The sequence below is a fragment of the Chiloscyllium plagiosum genome, unplaced genomic scaffold, assembly GCF_037043375.1.
Source record: "Chiloscyllium plagiosum isolate Xiang-an unplaced genomic scaffold, Cpla_swu_hap1 HiC_scaffold_24, whole genome shotgun sequence".
Classification (NCBI taxonomy): Eukaryota; Metazoa; Chordata; class Chondrichthyes; order Orectolobiformes; family Hemiscylliidae; genus Chiloscyllium; species Chiloscyllium plagiosum.
This window is the reverse complement of record NW_028270162.1, coordinates 42,074,992-42,087,664: the sequence shown is the minus strand read 5'-3', so window position 1 is coordinate 42,087,664 and position 12,673 is coordinate 42,074,992.

The following is a 12,673-nucleotide window of genomic DNA, read 5'->3' as shown; positions in this document are numbered from 1 at the left end:
CAGATGTGGGCGCACCAGAGTCTTATACAACTGCAACATGACCTCAGGACTCCGGAACTCAATTCCTCTACCACTAAAAGCCAGTACGCCATATGCCTTCTTCACCGCACTATTTACCTGGGTGGCAACTTTCAAAGATCTGTGTACATGGACACCAAGATCCCTCTGATCATCCACACTACCAAGTATCCGACCATTAGCCTAGTACCTCATCTTTTTGTTACTCTTACCAAAGAGAATCACCACACACTTAGCTACATTGAACTCCATAAAGGGAGAAGGTACAGAAGCCTGAACACATGCACCAGCCGGTTTCGTAACAGTTTCTACCCTACAGTTGTTAGAATATTGAATGGACTCTCAAACTCTTATCATTCGCCTGTACCTGTGTTTTTGTTTTTGCTGCTGTTTACCTATTATTTACTATCTATATGCTACTTAACTATGTGATCTGCCTGTAATGCTCGCAAGACAAAGCTTTTCACTGTGCCTTGGTACACGTGCCAATAAATTCAATTCAATTTGAATTACAATGCTATGAGGCAGGAACTGGGGCACCTAAATTGGGAACAGATGAAGAAATGCATGACACAAATGTGGAAGTTGTTTAGCAAGCACTTGCTGATAGTGCTGGACAGGTTTGTCCCACTGAGGCAAGGAAGGCAGATAGGTTGAAATAACCTTGGGTGACAAGGGATGTGGAACATCTACTCGAGGGAGAAGGAAGTTTACTTAAAGTTGAGGAGGCAAGGATCAGACAGGGCTTTAGAGGGTTACGAGTAGCCAGGAAGGAATGGAAGAATGGACTTAGGAGAGTAAGGGTAGATGAAAAAGCTTTAGTGGGTACGATTAAGGAAAGCCCTAAAGCGTTCTACATTTATTGAGGAACAAGAGGATGGCCAGAGTGAGGGCAGGGCCGATCAAGGATAGTGGAGGGAACTTTCACCTGGAGTCAGAGGAAGTAGGAGAGGTCCTTAATGAATACTTTGCTTCAGTATTCACTACTGAGAGGGACCTTAACGTTTCTGAGGACAGTTTGAAATAGACTGATACGCTGGAACAGGTTGATGTTAGGAAGGAGGATGTGCTGAAAATTTTGAAAAATATTTGATAAATCATCCAGCCAGACGAGATATACCCAAGGTTACTATAGGAAGAGAGGAAAGAAATTTCTGCACATTTGGCGATGATCTTTGCATCCTCACTGTCCAGTAAAGTAGTGCCAGATGATTGGAGGGTGGCAAGTGTTATTCCCTTGTTCAAGGAAGGGAACGGGGATAATCCTGGGAACTACAGACCAGTCAGTCTTATGTCACTGGTGGGCAAAGTATTGGAGAGGATTTTGGGCGACAGGATTTATGACTGCTTGGAAAATCACAGCTTGATGAGAGATAGTCAGCATGTCTTTGTGAGGGGCAGGTCATGCCTCACAAACCTTATTGAATTCTTTGAGGATGTGATAAAACACATTGATGAAGGTAGAGCAATGGATGTGACATACATGGATTTTAGCAAGACATTTGATAAGGCTCCCCATGGTAGACTCATTCAGAAACTAAGGGGGTATTGGATACAGGGAAATCTGGCTGTCTGGATACAGAGTTGGCTGGCTCATAGAAGACAGAGGGTGATGGTAGATGGAAAGTATTCAGCCTGGAGATTGGTGACCTGTGGTGTTCTGAGACCTCTGCTCTTTGTGATTTTTATAAATGACTTGGATGAGGAAGTGAAAGGTTTGGTTAGTAAGTTTGCTGATGACAAGAACATTGGTGGAGTTGTGGATAGTGTGGAGGGCTGTTATAGGTCACAATGAAATATTGACATGATGCAGAGCTGGGCTGAGAAGTGGCAGAGTTCAACTGGAAAAGTGTGAAGTCATTCACTTTGGAAGGTCAAGTTTGAATGCAGAATGCAGAGTTAAAGGCAGGATTCTTGGCAGTGTGGAAGAACAGAGGGATCTTGGAACCCATGTCCAAGTTGTTAGGGCTGTTAAGAAGACATATGGTGTGTTGGCTTTCATTAGCGGGGGGATTGAGTTTAAGAACCACAAGGTTATGCTGCAGTTCTATTGAACCCTGGTTAGACCACACTTGGAATATTGTGTTCAGTTCTGGTCACCTCATTATAGGAAGAATGTGGAAGCTTTAGAGAGGGTGCAGAGGAGATTTACCAGGATGCTGCCTGGACTGGAGGGTGTATCTTATGAAGAAAGGTTGAGGGAGCTAAGGCTTTTCACATTGGAGCAAAGAACGGTGACAGGTAACTTGATTGAGGTGTACGAGATGTTGAGAGACATAGATAGAGTGGATAGCCAGAGACTTTTATCATGGCAGAAATGTCTATCATGAGGGGGTATAATTTTAAAGTGATTGGAGGAAGGCTTTTACTAGACTAGACAGAATTGAGGTTCACAAGGAGGAGGTGTGAGCAATTCTGGGGAGTGTCAAAATTGATAAGTCCCCTGGGCCGGATGGGCTTTATCCTCAGATTCTCTGGGAAGCCAGGGAGGAGATTGCAGAGCCTTTGGCTTTGATCTTTGACATCATTGTGCACAGGAATAGTGCCAGAAGACTGGATGATAGCAAATACTGCTCCCTTGTTCAAGATGGGAAGTAGAGACAACCCTGGTATCTATAAACCAGTGAGCCTTACTTTGCTTGTGGGTAAAGTGTTGGAAAAGCTTATAAGAGATAGGATTTATAATCATCGAGTGAAAAATAAGTTGATTAGGGATAGTCAACTTGGTTTTGTGAATGGTAGGTCGGCCTCACAAACTTTGAGTTCTTTGAGATGGTGACCAAACAGGTCGATGAGGGTAAAGTGCTTGATCTGATGTGTATGGATTTCAGTAAGGCATTTGATGAGGTTCCCCATGGTCGGCTATTTCACAAAGTACGGAGGCATGGCATTGAGGGTGATTTAGCGGTTTGGATCAGAAATTGGTGAGCTGAAAGAAGACGGGGGGGGGGGGGGGGGGGTGTTCTTCCTGGAGTTCAGTTACTAGTGGTGTACCCACAAAGATCTGTTTTGGGACCATTGTTGTTTGTGATTTTTATAAATGACCTAGATGAGGGCATAGAAGGATGGGTTAGTAAACTTGTGGATGACACTAAGGTCGGAGGAGTTGTGGACAGTGCAGAAGGATATTGCAGGTTATAGAGGGATGTAGATAAGCTGTAGAGCTGGGCTGAGAGGTGGCAAATGGATTTTAATACGGAAAAGTGTGAGGTGATTTACTTTGGAACAAGTAACAGGAAAAGAGAATACTGGGCTAATGGTAAGATTCTTGTAGTGTAGAAGAGCAGACAGATCTCTGTGTTCATGTACATAAATCCCTGAAAGTTGTCACCCAGGTCGATAGGGTTGTTAAGAAGGCATATGGTGTGTTAGCTTTTATTTTGGAGTTTCGGAGCCATGAGATCATGCTATAGCTGTACAAAACTCTGGTGTGACCGCACTTGGAGTATTGCGTACACTTCTGGTCACCGCATTTAAGGAGGGATGTGGAAGCTTTGGAAAGGGTTCAGAGGAGATTTACTAGGATGTTGCCTGGTATGGAGGAAAGGTCCTATGAGGAAAGGCTGAGGGACTTGAGGCTGTATTCATTAGAGAGAAGAAGGTTAAGAGGTGACTTAATTGGGACATAAAAATGATCAGAGGAGTAGATGCGGTGGATAGTGAGAGCCTTTTTCCTCAGATGGTGATGGCTAGCACGAGGGAACATAGCTATAAATTGAGGGGTGATATCGGACAGATGTGATGGGCGGCACAGTGGTTAGCACTGCTGCCTCACAGCGCCAGAGACCCGGGTTCAATTCCCGCCTCAGGCGACTGACTGTGTGGAGTTTGCACGTTCTCCCCGTGTCTGCGTGGGTTTCCTCCGGGTGCTCCGGTTTCCTCCCACAGTCCAAAGATGTGCAGGTCAGGTGAATTGGCCATGCTAAATTGCCCGTAGTGTTAGGTAAAGGGTAAATGCAGGGGTATGGGTGGTTTGCGCTTCGGCGGGGCGGTGTGGACTTGTTGGGCTGAAGGGCCTGTTTCCACACTGTAAGTAATCTAATCTAATCTAATCTAATCTAATGTCAGAGGTAGTTTCTTTACTCAGAGAATAGTAGGGGTGTGGAACACACTACCTGCGACAGTAGTCGACTCGCCAACTTTAAGGGAATTTAAATGGCCATTGGATAGACATATAGATGAAAATGGAATAGTGTCAGATTTATAGACTTCAGTTTGGTTCTGCAGGTTGACGCAACATCGAGGGCAAAAGGGTCTGTACTGCACTGTATTATTCTATGTTCTATATTTTATACAGAGTGATAGGTGCATGGATTGCACTGCCAGCAGTTGTAGAATCAGATACATTAGGGAATTTGAAGTGAGTCTTGGATCAGCACATGGAAGATATTACAATGGAGTATATGGGTTAGTCTGATCTTAGAGTGGGATAAAAGGCCAGCACAACATCAAGGGCCAAAAGGTTCTATGTTCTAGGTTCTAAATTAGGAGCATGGTAGCAGTCAAAAAAACCTGGGAAAACTACATACACACACATATAAAAGAGCTCTCTACCTTAAGCCAACCATTGAAAAAACATTGCCGCAACTTGCTAAGACACCCTTTATTATTCTTTATTTTTGGTTTGTGGACCAAAGTGGGAACAGGATACTGCTTTAAGCCAAGGGAACTGTGGAAAATGTTGTCATTTTGAATTATGTTTACACTGTTGCTTTAGTCATGATGTGGGGAGGACTGCTGGACTCATCTCCACAAGGGTGTGTGTTTAGCAGTTTTGCTCAGAGACAGCTGTTGACTGTTTTTACAATCAGGACCAGTTGTGTGAGTCAGGTGTACTTGGCATGATGACTCCTCTCTGGCTCCTGCCTAGGTAGACACCCTGTGTATGAGTAATAAAGGGACAGACAGCTCCCAGATTCTCAAAGGATGGCACCCCTCTCCTTGCAGAGAAGTAACAAAGAATTGGAAGGTAGTTAGCTATTCCCACTTGCATTTGCCTAATAAGCTGCTGCCTCGCACCAGTGACTGATGCACTAAACAATTAATCTGACAATTGCACTGTCTATATTAAAGAACTGAAAGGACTTGCATCTTCTTTCTAAGATCAGAAGGGCTCTGAAGGAGCAGAAGGATATCTCATTGAATCTCGTGGACTGGTGCTATTAAACTGTGTTCACCTCATTTTTTTTCTCCCCCATTAAAAACTTTTGTTTGTCTTCTCAATATTAGAGATAAAGTGCAAACATTTAACACAACAAAAGTTTACCCTTGTAACAAATTGGGACCTGTACTGAGCAGTTATCACCACAATTGTACATAACTAATATGAGCAACACTATATATCATCACAACTGCAGACATCAATATATGTTGAGAGAAATTGTCTTCCTTCACCTTCAGGCAGTGAACTAAGAAGTGATCTCACCACCTGCACAAAATGCAGAATAACCATCAGTCCCAGAGGTCCACTGCTCCCCAGCAATGGAAATGGATCAGCAACAAGTCACCATGACAACAGCATTCACCGTGGGAATGAAACATCAGAAAAGGAACATCACTAGGGTTAAGCAGATACCAAGTGACAGCCAACGTAATGCACATATACCACTGGAAGACCTGCCTAATTTACAGATGATGTACACAATGCATGTACACAGAGTCTGACAAGTGGAACTGACTAGAGTTAACTCCCAGCTCTGTTAATGAATAATAATTTTCATTTTTGATCATGTATATGAAAGATGGTTACTGCTGAGGCAGATCCTGGACTCCCTTTAGGTAAGCAAATAAACTGAAAATTCATGGATGTGAAAGGAAACACCTTGGAATGATTTGTTAGGACTGCAGGGGGTCTTTTTAAAATGTGCAGCACCCAGTTGTGCCAGGAAACCTCCAGCTCCTGGTACCCTCCAGACTGCTGCAGGGAGACTGCCTCTGAGGTGGTGGCCTTTCCACATTTTGGAGAGGTAGGGGCTCGCCCTACTGGCAGCACAATTAAAATAGGGCTCTTGGCATTTAATTGTGCAAATTGTGCTTGCTTCTGTGGAGCCGATTGCTCCTCATCCCCATATTTGGGGTACTTTCCTGCCAGCAGGAATGGGGAGCTGTCCCGGTGTGGCTTCCTGTTACTTTACAGGTTGTCCTGGCTCTGTTCCCACCATTCGGGTAAAATTCTGCCCAGAAAGTGGTAGAGGGTTGACTCAAGCTATTAACCACTGGTATAAATTAGGCCCATTCTCATAAACAACATCTTTCATGTTTAATTATGCTAGAGCAAACATGGGATGGCATGGTGGCTCAGTGGTCAGCACAGCTGTCTAACAGCACCAGGGTCCCAGGTTCGATTCCAGCCTTGGGCGATTGTGTGTGTGGAGTTTGCACATTCTCCCCACGTCTGCATGGGTTTCCTCTGGGTGCTCCAGCTTCCTCCCACAGTCCAAAGATGTGCAGGTCAGGTGAATTGGCTATGCTAAATTGCCCAGTGTTAGGTGCATTAGTCAGAGGGAAATGGGTCTGGGTGGGTTACTCTTCGAAGGGTCAGTGTGGACTTGTTGGGCCGACAGGCCTGTCTCCACACTGTAGAGAATCTAATCTGACACCATTGAGTAAGAAACATTTTTGAAGATGGTTGTATATTCTAAGGGTGGTTGATTAGCTGTTGGCTGTCTTAGCTTTCTCCTCTTAGTCACTGTGCAGTTTATCTGTGGTGATTCGTTTTTAGTGCCCAGCTGTTAGTCCTGAATGATCCCATCCTTAATCTTGATGAGATAGACATGACCTATTCACAGCTCCAGGGTACCAACTCTGTAGCTGTCTTCATACTCTTTGGATTGAATTGACTTCACTGGTGTAAATCAGAAGCTGTAGCAAGTCAGTGTCCTTTGCTTAGCAAAAGTGGCTACTCAAAAATTCCTAGAATAACAGATTAAATTACTATTTTATATTTGACGTAGTTCATTTTCATGACACCCCTTAGTGTTTTCCATTGTGTTAAAAGCTATAAAAAATCTATGGGAAACTAGGGAAGTGATTTCTGGGCCCTTTGCTGAGATATTTGTATTATTGATAGCCACACGAGAGGTGCTAGATGACTGGACGTTGTCTAATGTGGTGCCACTTTTTGAGAAAGGTTGTAAGGAAAAACCAGGGAACTATAGATCGATGAGCCTAACATCAGTTTTGGGCAAATTGTTGCAGGGGATCCTGAGGGACAGGTTTACATGAATTTGGAAAGGCAAGGATTGATTAGGGATATGTCAACATGGCTTTGTGTTTCACTAACTTGATGGAGTGTTTTGAAGAAGTAACAAAGAGGTCTGATAGCCAAGTTCAATACCCAGGACCTTGGGTTCATGTCGCACTACAGGTGACTCCACTACACTATACAGTCACTCTCTCTCTTACCCCACACACACACACTCATGCAGACCCTCTCTCATACACAAGCCTTCTCTCATTGACACATACACACACCAAAATCTTTCCCACCCATGCACAATTTGAGGCTTATACTCTCTCTCTCTCTCTCACACACACGCAAAATCTCTCTCTCTCTCTCTCCCTCCCCACCCTGCACGCGTGCGCACTTAAGTCAATAGGGTGGATATGTATTTGCTGAAGTATATTTGAATATACATTCAATTTTGCTCAAAAATGCAGTTTGCAGGCAGTCAATCTATGTAATATTTTGTAAATTTCACTTTGGAAATAGAACCAGTCTGACTCAAGATTGGGATACAGACAGACTCTAGCCTTACATCTTCAATGCATTGAGAATGTGACTTAAAAGTAGTTCTGTGAGTTACATATTAACAAACTGAAACCTGCAACCCATTCTAAAAGATGAAAGACTTAACAATAATCTAGTTTGTTCAATATATCATTTCAGCTGCATGACACTAATCTTTTGCTATAAATTGTGTCTTATGGTCCCGCTCCACAACTACCTGATGAAGGAGCAGTAGTCTGAAAGTCACTGCTTCCAAATAAACCTTTTGGACTATAACCTTTTGTGTGATTATTAACTTTGTCCAACTCAGTCCAACACCGGCTTCTCCACGTCAGTACTTCAGTAAAACATTTGACAAGGTTCCTCATGGTAGACTGGTTAGCAAGGTTAGATCATACTGAATAGAGGGAGAACTAGCTATTTGGATACAGAACTGGCTCAAAGGTAAAAGACAGGATGGTGATCGAGTGTTGCTTTTCAGATTGGAGGCTGTGACCAGTGGTGTGCACAAGGATCAGTGCTGGGTCCACTGCTTTTTGTAATTTATATAAATGACTTGGATGTGAACATAGGAAGTATAGTTAATAAGTTTATAGATGACACCAAAATTGGACCTGTAGTGGATAACGAAGAAGGTTACCTCTGAGTACACCAGGATCTTGATCAGATGGGCCAATGGGCCGAGGAGTGGCAGATGGAATTTAATTTCGACAAATGTGAGGTTCTGCATTTTGGAATTGCAAATCAGGGCAGGGCTCATACCACTTAATGGTAAAGACCTGGGGAGTGTTGCTGACCAAAGAGACCTTTGGAGTGCAGGTTCATTGTTCCTTGAAAGTGGAGTCATTGGTTGATAGGATAGTGAAGGTGTGTGGTAAGGTTGCCTTTATTGGTCAGGCCAAATTTGGAATATTGTGCAATTCTGGTCTCCCTTCTATAGGAAGTTTGTTGTGAAACTTATGGGGTTCAGAAAAGACTTACAAAGATGTTGCCAGGGTTGGCTGCTTTAAGCTGAGAAAGACTATTTTCCCTGGAGCATTGGATGCTGAGGGGTGACCTTTTAGAAGTTTATGCATTCATGAGAGGCATGGATAGGGTAAATAGACAAGCTCTGGATCAGTGGTGCTGGAAGAGAACAGCAATTCAGGCAGCATCCGACGAGCAGCCTGAATTGTTGTGCTCTTCCAGCACCACTGATCCAGAATCTGGTTTCCAGCATCTGCAGTCATTGTTTTTACCTCCTAAATAGACAAGCTGTCTTCTTCAGGGTGGGGAGGTCCAGAACTACAGGGTATAGGTTGAGGTGAAAGGGAAAGATTTAAAAAGGACCTAAGGGGCAACATTTTCATGAAGAAGGTGGTGTGTGTACGGAATGAGCTGCCAGAGAAAGTGGTGGAGGCTGGTACAATTATAACATTTAAAAGGCATCTCGATAAGTCTGTGAATAAGAAGGGTTTAGAGGGATATGGGCCAAATCCTAGCAAATAGGACCAATTTATTTAGGATATCTGGTCGGGACAAGATATGGACAAGTTGGACCAAAAGACCTGTTTCCATGCTGTAGATCTCTATGACTCTAAATAAAACATCACTTACTAAAATTTGCACTTGAGTTTTGTTTATTAGTTTAACATCAAGGCATTGTGTGACCTTGGAAATCAACACCCTATAAACATCTAACAAATCTAACTTTTTTTTGTCATTCACAGAATGTGGGCATTGCTGGCTAGGCTGCCATTCAGAAGTAAAGCAAAATGCTGTGGATGCTGAAAATCAGAAATTAAAATAGAAAATGCAGCATTTGTGGAGAGTAGACAATCAAGTAGTTGTCTTTTATCTTGCAGATCTTTGAGATACATTCATCCAGGCAAACGAAGAGTATTCTCCTATCCACAACCTCCAATCACAATCCGGGAACTCCGTACCACCCGGTTCTACTACTTAACCAGAATTCACAAACCTGACTGGGTGCCCCAGTCCACCCACCGAACCTATCTCCTCATACCTTGATACTGTCCCATCACCCTTGGTCTAGTATCTCCCCACATACATTTGGGACACCACCCATGCCCTCCACCTCCTTCATGACTTTCTTTTCCCAGGCCCCCAATGCCTCATCTTCATGATGGACATCCAGTCCCTGTACACAACCATCCAACATGATGAAGGCCTCAGATTCTTCCTCTCCTGCCAACCCAACCAGTACCCTTCCCCTGACACACTCATTCGATTGGCAGAACTGGTGCACACCCTCAACCACTTCTCCTTTGAAGCCTCCCACTTTCTTCAGACCAAAGGAGGTAGCCATGGGCACCTGCACGGGCCCAGCTATGTCTGCCTCTTTGTCGGATACATCGAACAGTCAATCATTCTAAAGTTACACTGGCACTATCCTCCAGCTTTTCCTCCACTACATTGATGACTGTATCGGTGCCACCTCGTGCTCCCATGAAGAGGTTGAACAATTCAATTACTTCACAAACACCTTCCACCCTGACCTCAAGTTCACCTTGACCATCTCGGACACCTTCCTCCCCGACCTGGACTCCTTTGTCTCCATCTCCCGCGATTGACCCAACACGAGCATCTACTTCAAACCCACCAAATCCCACAGCTACATGAACTGCACCTCCTCCCACCTATCCCTCCATTACTCCCAATTCCATTGCCTCCACTGTATCTGCTCCCAAGAGGATCAACATCACAGAAGCACTTCACAGGAGGCTGCCAAGCACCTAGACAGGGGACAAAATGTCTGCAACACAAATTCCCAGCTCGGCGAACAGAACCACAACAAGGGACAACTCCACTCCAGGACATCTCAGATGGCTTCCTATTTCAAGGACCACAATTTCCCCTCCTACGTGATCAACAATGCCCTTCAGAGCATCTCCTCCACTTTCTGCACCTCTGCCCTTGAACCCCTCCCCTCCAACCGCAACAAAGATAGAACACTCCCCGTCCTCACCTTAACCCTATTAATCTTCGGACACAGCAGAATCTGCTCTGCTATTTCTGCCACTTACAAACAGACCCCGCCATCAGAGATAGATTTCTCTCCCTACCCCTATCAGCATTCCGCAGAGACCATTCCCTCTGCGACTCCCTCATTAGGTCCGCACCCCCCACCAACCCACCCTCCACTCCCAGCACCTTGCCACCACAAGAGGTGTAAATTCTGCATCCAAAATTTCCACCTCATCTCCATCCAAGATTCCAAAGGATGCTTCCACATCCAACAGAGATTTTCCTGCACAACCAAAGGTTGCTGTCTATGTCATCTACTCTACATTTGGGAGACAGGATACCAATTCACGGAATGTTTCAGGGAACATCTCTGGGATATGTGCGCCAGTCAACCCCACCACCCTGTGGCTGACCACTTCAACTCCGCCTCTCACTCCACCAAGGACGTGCAAGTCCTGGGCCGCCTCCACTGCCAAATTTAAACCACCTGACGCCTGGGTGAACAATGCTCATCTTCCACCTTGAGACCCTCAAACCACATTGCATTGACTTAGACTTCACAAGTTTCCTCAACCCCCTTACCCCACCTCATCCCAGATCCAACCCTCCTACTCTGCACTGCCCTCTTGAACTGTCCTACCTATCCATCTTCCTTCCCATCTATCCACTCCATCACCCTCCACCTGCATCTACCTATTGCTTTCCCAGCCAGCTCACCCCACCCCCATCTCCTATATATCTCTCAGCCCCCTACTTCCCCCATATTCCTGACGAAGGGCTTATGCCCGAAACGTTGATTGTCCTGCTCCTCAGATGCTGCCTGACCTGCCGTGCTTTTCCAGTGCTACACTTTCTGGCTCTGATCTCCAGCATCTACAGTTCCTCACTTTCTCATAGACCTCGTACACCACCTGCAATGATGACCTCTGACTGAGATGGCTAAGCTCCAACAACAACATTATTCTTTTATTTGTGCTAGATATGACTCTAACCCATCGACAGTTTCCCCTGATTCCTATTGACTAAGTTGTTTCAGCACCTTGATGTCATGCTCAGTCAAACAATGACTTGGTCTCAAGGGCAGTCATTCTTCCAGTCTTGACTCAGCTCTTTTGACCACATTTGGATATGCTGTAATAAGGTCAGGATCTGTGGGCCTTGTGGAACCCAAACTAAGTGTTTGTGAATTAAATTTAAAGTTAAATCATAAATTTCAAAATTCTCTCTGTACATTACAAACAGTTACGGACCCAAGAGACCCCCTGCTGTTAATATGAAACAGCACTCAAATGAATTTTAAACAGTTGTTTTAAATTGACAGATTATGATGAATGTGAAGCCATTGTTGTTGATCATTAATGTTGAGTCTTGCTCCTTATGATAAATACTTATCTGTGACTAGCACAAATATCAGCTCAGAATATTAACATTTTTGTGTAGAGGCTGAGGTCTTTGCTGGAATTCCCAATTTAATATTTTTGGAAAGGGAGCTGCACCATAAAATGATATTTAAATTTATTATGTGCCATTTCCTTTCTCTTCTCACAATGCCTTTTATGTGATGCATTTACTGTAAATATACGGATGCAGTACTTATTCCCGGCCACTATGTGGTGCTTTGGTATTAGACATGATATCATTACAAAATGTATTAAAGTACTGTCATCTAGTGGCTGGACCTAATTATTTCAGTTTAACCAAGCTATCATTCATTGTCCACTGCAGAAAAGAATACAGAATAACAATATTAAATTATGGTTAAATACCAATCACAGCCAATGTGTGGATTTGTAGATAGCTGCCACTATCACCTTTTCTGACTGGGTCTACCAGGTCTAGAGTGGAAAAGGAACATCACCAGATAATCTAATGAGAAGAGACTCTTTTCTTAAACAAGATGTAGTTGAATAAAGGAGTTATATTTGCTATTAATTTTGGACCAGACTGAATCGCCTCAAA